Genomic DNA, 9,497 nt, shown 5'->3' with positions numbered 1-9,497 from the left:
AACACCACCCACGTCTCTGCTCCCTCTTGCTTCGTCACCCGGAAGCGAGCGTGGGGCAGAGGGTGACAATACGCGCCCGGGTCCGAAGCCTGGAGTTTGTCAGCCAAGGTGACCTTCCGGGAGGCCTCTTTGCCCCTCCGCGGAGAGGGGAGAGCCGTCGCTACGGTTGGGGGGGGGGGGACACCTGACACAAGGTCCTTTGCACCCGTCACTCGTGCCCTCTCTGCCCCCTCTGCTCCATCCGTCCAGCGCTTTCTCTGGTCTGCACGCTCCTTTCACGGAGTCACGTCCCGGGGAGTAGAGACGCTGCGACAACCCTTCGGGTGGAAGCTGTCAGCCAGAGAGGGAAGAGATGGCCTAGAGGGGGGTTAGGGTGAGAAGCTGAAGATCTCACACACGCTGGGTGTGTTTCCCGGAGGAGGGAGCAACGGAGCGGAGAAGGGGGCGGGGGGAGACAGAGGCTTGTTCCTGCGCACCTGTGAGAAGGGAACACCTGTTCGTCACTAACAGGGACCAAAGCAGTGCCCGTGACAGTGACCCAGCCCACGCCGCGGCCCTTTGCGGAAAGGAGAAAGAAAAGCATCTGGGCGCAGAGCCAGGCCCTCACGCATCCATCGGGGCGGAGCTTCCGGCGCCAGGGGTGGGCTGACCCCCCACCTGTTCCCGGGGGGCGGAGCCCTGTACCTGCCTGCGGGGTGGCGCACGTGGCCAGCCCTGCTTCCTGGGCCTCTGTTTACAGGGACCATAATTACAAGATCAACGGAGGCGAGATATCCTGAGGTGGGAAGGCCCTTCCTCTCCGGGTTGCGAGCCCGTGAATCTTCGGGCAACAGAGCTAGGGGAGGCAGGCCTGTGTGTGGTGACAGCTTCCCCCCAGGGATGGCAGCCGGCCTTTCACGCTTCAGGAGCCTTCAGAAGCTTCTGGGAGGAGCCCCGGGTTCAGTTTAGACAATTACCGCTTCTCCTTTACGCATCGAACGGGCTCGGGCCCCTCGGATCGCAGAGGCCAGAACGTGACCCAGGTCCGGTCAGCAATGGTCACCAGGACTGGGCCAGGGGTGGGCACCTGAGCCAGTTGGAGCCAGGAAGAGCCAGCTCTGGAACTTTGTTGGACGCCTCTGGAAAGGGAAGCTCCTTTTGTGCCGGGCTTGGTAAGTTCTGGGAGGTAAACTTGGGACTTGCCAGCAAAGCCACTCTGACAGCAAAGCCAGTGTGGGGGAGAGCGGGGGTCAGAAATGGAGAGAACGAGTCCGACCGTCTGTCCTATTATGCAGGCATCCCATGTGCCTTTTACCACACGGACTGAAACACACTCTCTCCCTGCCTTTTCTTGTTCTCCTTTTTTTGGTTTAAGACATTCGAGGATGGGTTTCTGTCATCCACACTCGAAAAAATCCTGAACGTTTTGACTTCTCCAAACCCCCCTCCCCCGAGGACCTCCCCGCCTCCCGCCGCCCCCCCCCCCCCCCGTTCACCCCGAGCTGGGGGGCCTTGGTGGGCTTTCTGGAAAAGTGGGTCCTTTTTCCCCCCACCCCCTGTAGCTCAGAAGCTCTTGGTCCCTCTGGCTATTCCAGGCTTTAGTGACACCTATCTTTTTTGATCCCCGTTTCAGGCTCCTCTCCCCTTCCCCGCCACCCTCCCCCCCCCCCCCCAGCACGCATTTTTCACCCCCTTGCTCAGATGAGAAGACTGAGGCAGAGAGAGGTGCAGTGCTCAGGTTTGAGCAGAGCTGGGATTCCAACCCAGGACTCCGGCCTCAAGGTCCAGGGCTTTTCCTTCTCTCCACCCCCCCCCCCCCACCCCCCCGTGGAGAAGCAGTGCAGCCTGATTTCTTCCTTGAGGTTTAACCAAAAGCCCTGCCCCCACCAGGCTGCCTTCTCAGGCCCCTCCCGTCCTCCAGGCTGCTGGGGGAGCGAACCTGTTCTCGCATTTCGAGAACCCTCCTCCTAAGGTCTGCGCCGCACTGCCACCTGGTGGCAGCGTGCGGGAAACACACGCTCCAAGTCGCTGTCCAAAGACCGCGGCTTTCGTCCCTGGAGCAGGGAATGGAGACCACCGGGGCGCAAGGGACAGTTTCTGGGAAATTGAGGATCTGATATTAGATCAGGGATCCTGACGTTCCGTTTCTGTTTTCGATACCAGGCACGGCCAGGTCTGCAGAACGTGGACACTCACAAAACGAATTGCATTCTCTTTTTTTGCATAGGCTGCCAGGGTGCTCAGAACCCACGTAGAGTCCCTTGGATGATTAGCCACTGGATAGAATCGTGTGTCAGGTATTTGGAAGAGGAACTTAATCCCTGATTCCATATTCCTTTCTCTGGGACTCATTTTTCGATCTTATTTTACATATAATTTTCTGGCTATACTGAGCTTTCTAAGCCACCTTAGCTCCCTCTTTTGGGGGGAGGGTGGGGGAGGGGGACAAAGCAAAGTTTACGCATTCAGGAAGCGCTTGCTTACCTCGGGCAAGCTTCGGTCTCCTCCCCTGTAAAGTGAACACAAGAATTTCTGCCTTGTAGGGTTTCATGTGGGTTTGAGGAGCCACTCCCTCAGTTAATATTAGTGCCTACCCCATTTCCCACCTTTCCACCCCCCACCCCAACCCCACGGCTCTTCCCTGCTTGCCTATAGCAGGCCAGGATGCATCAGGGATCCAAAGTACAGATCACTTGGTCACCAGTCCCCCTCTGTGCTCTGCAGGCCAACTGGGTGGCCCTTTCAGAGCCTGGTGCCTGGGATCCAGCCCCTGCCTGCCTCCTGGAGGACTTCCTGGCCTCCAGAACCCCCCACCTCCTGTCTGCAGGCGCCCGTGGCATTCCCAGCTGATTTGCAGAGAGCCAAGATGCATCTCATAAATAAAGAATGTACTGTTCTGCAGACTGGCTGCGGCATGGCCACGCGGGGGTGGGAAAGTCTGGAACAGACAGGAGCCACAGGAGGCAGGGAGGATCGGACAGGGGCTGCGGGTCAGGAAGGGGACGGCGAGAGCCTGGGAAGGTGTAATGGGACCGGGGTGGGGAGGGGGCTTTAGGAGGCCGGGATCCGGATGTAGACTGTTGGGACTGCATCTTGGTTCAGACGCCCTCTAGCTGTGTTTCTTTAGCCTCAATTTCCTTGTCTGTAACCCGGCAATGGCATCAATCCCTGGCTAGCATCAGGCCAGAACCTGGAAGCCTGTGATGCTTAGTGTTATTATTCGCTCCAAGCTTCCTTAGCGTCTTCCCCAAGACCTCTGTGTGGCTTCCGCTATGGGGAGCAAGCAGAGTGGGGTGAGGACTGCATCTGTGTCTGGGGAGAGGGCCACAGCCTACGGGCAAGGGGAGGTAACAGGTAGAGGTGCCCAAAGTGACAGGTGAAGACACAATCACCGCTCACAAGAGGCGGACGAGACCCCAAAAGGGGACTGCGTTTCTGCGGCCATGTCAGGGTGGGCACTTGAAATGCTTGATTGGCTTCTGAAAGAGAAGGTGACCTTTGGAAGGCAGAAGAAGCGGGGGGGGGGGGGGGGGGGCTGCGGGGACACTGCGGTTACACCCTCAGCTTGGCCACACTGGGAACAGAGCCCCCGGGTGAGTCATTTTCCTTGCCTGGGTGTCTATGAAATGAGTGGCCAGAACCACAGTGTTTTAAGCTTTAAGGTTTAGTTCCTCTTGGGACAGGCATGCATCGGGGGCGTCCTGTGTGTCAGACCCTATGCCAAGCCCTGGTGACGCCAATCTCACAGGCTGGTTGGGCAGTGTGTGTGTGTGTGTGTGTGTGTGTGTGTACAACAGACAAGCAAATGAAGGTATAGAATCCCAAACTGGGGTCAGTCAGGGAGTGTGTGTAGCTAATGGACTCGACTTTCGCCCGGAGGTCCGGAAGGCTTCCCGTGACCGCTGAGGCTGGGCAGGGCTGGGTCGGGAGGTGGGAGGCTGGAGGAGGAGCTTGGGGAGGGCGGAATGCGGGCCAGCCTTGCGGGTAAAGCTGGAGATCTTGCTTCCCATCCTGGGACCGGTGGGGCAGGGGCGTGGAGAGGGCAGCTTTGCACTTCAAGAGTCTTCTGGCTGGGGCGAGGGGGACAGGTTGGAGGAGCCTGCCGTGGAAGCTGGATGTCCCAGGAGGGGATGATGGGGGCTGAGACCACCGTGGCGTTGGGTGGAGTGAGCGTGACTTAGTGGAATGTTCAGGAGGATATACTGATGGGGCTGGGGGTGCACTGGATCTGGGGGTGAGGGGAGATGGCTCCCCTTAGGTGTATGGGGGGGTCCTTTGTGAAGTCTTCTACGGGGCTTGTCTGGCTCCGCGGCATCTGCCCTTAAAGGGAAAGAGATGGGCGGGAGGGAAGGGAGGGGAGGGAGAGGAGGGCGGGGAGGCGGCTGGCTGAGGTCTGTGCCTTTCTCTGGCAGCAGCCGTGGGCTGGCCGGCTGCAGCACCTGCTGGGGTGGCCGGCCGGGAGGGCTGGGGAGCAGGTGCGGGGTGTCTGGAGGGGGTCTGTTTGCAGATGGATAACGAGAAGGGGTGGATGGAAGCAACACACCCTCTGCCCCCCTTCTCTGTTGTCTGGACAAGACAAGACAAAGAAGCCAAGACAAAGAAGCTTTGGGGAGGCAGGACACGGAGCACACAGGCGTGCCCACGGGGCACACACATGCTGGAGACAAAGGAGAGGCCCCCCGGGCAGAGGCAGAGGCTGAGGCAGGCACAGGCAGAACTCAGAGCTCGGGGTGCAGAAGCAGGGAAGTCTCCCTTGACCTTGGCCAAAGCCTCCTTGGTTCCAAGCCTTGCTCTGGGGACCGTGTAGGAAGAGGTTGGGGGATACGAGTGGGCCCCAAACTTTGCCAGCCCCATCGGACTCTTTCTTTTTTTTTTTTTTTTTTTTTAATTTTTTTTTCAACGTTTATTTATTTTTGGGACAGAGAGAGACAGAGCATGAACGGGCGAGGGGCAGAGAGAGAGGGAGACACAGAATCGGAAACAGGCTCCAGGCTCTGAGCCATCAGCCCAGAGCCCGACGCGGGGCTCGAACTCACGGACCGCGAGATCATGACCTGGCTGAAGTCGGATGCTTAACCGACTGCGCCACCCAGGCGCCCCATCGGACTCTTTCTTAAAGGAAAATAGATTGTGGGCTGCACAAAGTCAAGGGTACGCTTTCAGGTCCCGAGGATGAGAAAGAAAGTAACTCTGAATGTGGTGTGGGGGAGCCTACGGTCATACCACTCGGAACGCGCCTGATGGCGTCTGAATGTGCTGTGGGGTTGATACTCGCCTGGACTTAGTCAATTCAATGGCATGTTTGCACACATGAGAAAGGCCAAGGGCACCTGTCGACTGGACTTGTTATTTCCATGCTCTGCAGACAGCGTTGGTGTCTGTTGAGTTCCTGAGAACCCCTTCTAATGACTTCGCAGGAATAAGACACTCCAGGCCTTGGAGTCTCTAATGGCCCTTCCAACAGAGAGAGAGAAAGAGAGAGCCAGAATTTACTGAGCCCATGACTAGGCTATGTGTTTTCCAGGCTCAGGTCACTGAATTCTCCCCACAGCCCCGTGGAAGAGGTGATTTTATCCCCATTTTACAGAAGTGAAAACTGAGGCCCAGAGGGGTGAAGTTCCTTGCCCAAAGTCATGTGGCAAGTAAGAGCAGAGATGAAATTCGAACTCAGGTCTACCTGAACGCCCATGTCTTGGCTGAGGGGAAGGCAGAGAAAGGCAGCAAGAGAGTCCGTTGGCAGAGGGTCTGGAAGTCCCTGGTGGGGTCTTCCTTACCTCTGCAGACAGCTGGAGAAAGACAGATGCCTGGTGGTAGTGTTTGGACACCCGGATGCAGCCGTGCCTGAAACCAGTGCGGCATAGCTTTGTTTCTGCTACTTGAAACTGAAAAGATCCTGAAAATAATAGTGATTGATAGTTATTCTTGTGATTTTCTTAAAAACAATTTTTTTTTTAACATTTATTTATTTTTGAGAGACAGAGACAGAGCATGAGAGGGGAGGGGCGGAGACAGAGGGAGACACAGAATCCGAAGCAGGCTCCAGGCTCCGAGCTGTCAGCACAGGGCCTGACAAGGCGCTCAAACTCATGAACCGTGAGATCATGACCTGAGCCGAAGTCGGACGCTCAATTGACTGAGCCATCCAAGCGCCCCTTCTTGTAAATTTCTTATTCTTGGGATTTTCACTTCTCATTCCCGGGGACAGTGTCTGACACTTGATCGGCCTTTTCTCGATCTCAAAGGCTAGTTGGGTCACTTACATATACTCCCATTAGCCCCTTGACCTTCCTTCGTTATGGCATTGGTCATGATGACGTCTCTTTGCAACGTGGCTTGTCTCTGCCCCAGACTAGGCCAGGCTGGCACATAGTGGGTGGAAGCTTCTCACACTGGGGAGGTTTGTGGGGCTCAGTGTGGGCTCTGCTGGGTGGGGTTGTACGGTGGGTGGGTAACGGGAGAATGAATGGTCCACTGTCCCCTGTGGTGGATGTCCCCTGGATACCTGCCATGCCCAGGCATAGCGGTCGGTGGCTTTGTACTGCGGCCCCCGGTGCCTCCCTGCTGATGACTTTCTCTGGCCAAGGGCACACGTTTGGTCTGCTGCCATGGCCGCCTGGAGGTGGCGAGGGGTTGATGCGCAAGGAGTGCCCTTCAACCATGACAGGAAAGAGTTGGTGGTTGGCTACCCAGGTGTCCTTGACCTCAAGTGGGATGCTTCAGGTGTATCCTACTCCGGCTCCCAGAGAACCTCAGCAGGATGGAGTCCCAGTTGCCCATAACAGCCAGCTCATTGTTATGGACTGAATTTCGTCCCCTCCTAAATTCATATGTTGAAGCCCGAATCCTCAACGTGACTCGTGACTGTACTTGAAGATGAGGCCTTTACGGAGGTCATTAAGATTAAATGTGATCAGAAGAGTGGGGCCGTAATCAATAGGACTGAGGTCCTTATAAGAAGAGGAAGGACCTCACGCCGGTCAGAGTGGCTAAAATGAACCAGTCAGGAGACTATAGATGCTGGAGAGGATGTGGAGAAACAGGAACCCTCTTGCACTGTTGGTGGGAACGCAAATTGGTGCAGCCACTCTGGAAAACAGTGTGGAGGTTCCTCAAAACATGAAAAATCGATCTACCCTATGACCCAGCAACAGCACTGCTAGGAATTTACCCAAGGGATACAGGAGTGCTGATGCCTAGGGGCACTTGTACCCCAATGTTTATAGCAGCACTCTCAACAATAGCCAAATTGTGGAAAGAGCCTAAATGTCCATCAACTGATGAATGGATAAAGAAACTGTGGTTTAGATACACAATGGAATACTACTTGGCAATGAGAAAGGATGAAATATGACCTTTTGTAGCAACATGGATGGAACTGGAGAGTGTGATGCTAAGTGAAATAAGTTATCCAGAGAAAGACAGGTACCATATGTTTTTATTCTTAGGTGGATCCTGAGAAACTTAACAGAAGACCATGGGGGAGGGAAAGAAAAAAAAAAAGAGGTTAGAGAGGGAGGGAGACAAACCATAAGAGACTCTTAAAAACTGAGAACAAACTGAGGGTTGATGGGGGATGGGGGGGAGGGGAGGGTGGGTGATGGGCACTGAGGAGGGCACCTGCTGGGAGGAGCACTGAGTGTGGTGTGGAAACCAATTTGACAATACATTATATTTAAAAAAAAAAGAAGAGGAAGAGACGGGGTTCCCGTGCACAGAGAAAAGACCACGTGAGGCTTCAGCAGGAAGACAGCCACCGAGAGAGGCCTCAGGAGAAAGCAATCCTGACAGCACCTTCATCTTGCACTTCCAGCCTCCAGACAGCGAGAAGAGGAAATCTTGTTTGTAAGCCACTTCGTCTCTGGTACTTCGTCATCGCAGCCACAACACTAAGACGCTCATCGATGCACCTGTTCCGACTTTCTTCCTTTCGCTGTCCCTAACTGATGCTTCCTTGGATCAGCTCCCAAATAAACTACTTGCACTTGAATCCCTGTCTCAGGGTCTTGGATAGCCCAGGCTAATACACCCGTCCATGCCTCATCCAGTGGGGATACATTAAGGTAGCCTCGGGGGGCAGGACAGAGGTTAAGACCCTGAAGAACACGAAACTCTAGTCTTCTATGGCAACGACCCTGAACCAGCGATGTCTCTCTGGGATCGAGGCACAGATTAACCGCTGCTGTGCATGCCAGGGCAGGTGAAGGGACCCCAGAGCTACTCCAGCAAGGTGGCAGGGCCATTGTTCAGCTGGCTGTAGGGAGGGCACGATCCCTCCCCGGGGAAGGATGGGATGTGTGTGAATGCACATGGGATTTTAGAGATTCTGAGTGCTGTTTTTGGAGTCAGACAGTGGTGGGTTTGAATCTCAGCCTCCCCCCTTTCTAGCTGGCTGACCTTGGGTAAGTCACTTCCCTGCTCTGAGCCTCCCTTTCCTCATCAGATGGACACGATATCAACACTCCCTCAGAGGGCATTAGGGGGGCCATGTGGATAAAGCACCTGGACCAGTGTCAAGAAAGTAGGCAAAGGGTCAAGTTCGTTGCATCTAAAGGTGATTCCAAGGGGGGCAGGCAGGAGAATGTTGTGGCTGTGGGGACTTTGTGAAAGGCACGTTCTTTTTGAACGTGAAAGCCACATACCCAAACGCAGCTCTCCTCTGCCACAAAAGGCCTCCCCCTGAATTCACGGAGCACCCCCCTCACCCTGGGTGAGAATGGCTGCCTTGATGAGTCAAAACGGAATTTTCTATCTGGGTGGGACAGGGAGTTGCTTGCTTGGGGAGCGGCTGTCAGAGAGGAGCTCCCCTGATGCCATGATGGATGCCCGCAGTCTTGGTTAATAACATGGCTCGAGGGCAGACTGAATCTTTCCCCAAAGCCGTTCCTCAGGAGGTACGGCAGGTGTGGCCAGGCAGGGGGCGCTGGTGCTGGCGGTGGTGGTGGAGGGTTTGTGTGACTAGCTTAACAAGGTAAAGACGCCCACCTTGTCATGACCTTTGGACGCCCCTGACTACGTGCATGGGGACAGTGTAAAAAGGAATGAGGCACAGAGGGGTGTACTCCCCCCGAAATTGGGATGCGAGACTCCAACAAACCCTTGCACGTGCATGTTCACAGCGGCACTGTTCACACTCGCGAAAGACGGAAGCCGTGCAAACTGGATGAGTGGGCAGCGAACTGTGCTACATTCACCCGACGGAATAGTATTCAGCCATGAAAAGGGATGGAATACTGGCACGTACTACAGCACGGATAGACCCCAAAAGCATTATGCTGAGCGGGATAAGCTGGACCTCAAAGATCACATATTGTAGAATTCCACTTATATCAAATAACCAGAATAGGGGGCGCCTGGGTGGCTCACTGGTTAAGCGTCTGGCTCTTGGTTTTGGCTCAGGACAGGATCTCATGGTTGGTGAGATTGAGCCCCGGGGTCAGGTCTGCGCTGACAGCTCGGAGCGTGCTCGGGATTCTCTCCCTCTCTCTTTGCCCCTCCCCTGCTCATGTTCTCTCTCTCTC

General features: G+C 55.4%; 1 long non-coding RNA gene across 1 annotated transcript; it reads left to right on the top strand.

Moving 5' to 3' along the window:
* The first annotated feature begins 261 nt into the window (after positions 1–261).
* Positions 262–7,966, top strand: LOC147575425 (uncharacterized). The gene is made up of 2 exons (XR_015242381.1): positions 262–1,151; positions 7,665–7,966. It is a non-coding gene; the product is annotated as an uncharacterized LOC147575425 (long non-coding RNA).
* Positions 7,967–9,497: the final 1,531 nt, after the last annotated feature.

Source organism: Puma concolor, chromosome D3 (assembly GCF_028749965.1).
Source record: "Puma concolor isolate L17-30 chromosome D3, mPumCon1.1.hap2, whole genome shotgun sequence".
Taxonomy (NCBI): Eukaryota; Metazoa; Chordata; class Mammalia; order Carnivora; family Felidae; genus Puma; species Puma concolor.
Note: the sequence above shows the minus strand (reverse complement) of the source record. Positions and strands in the feature narration are given on the sequence as shown.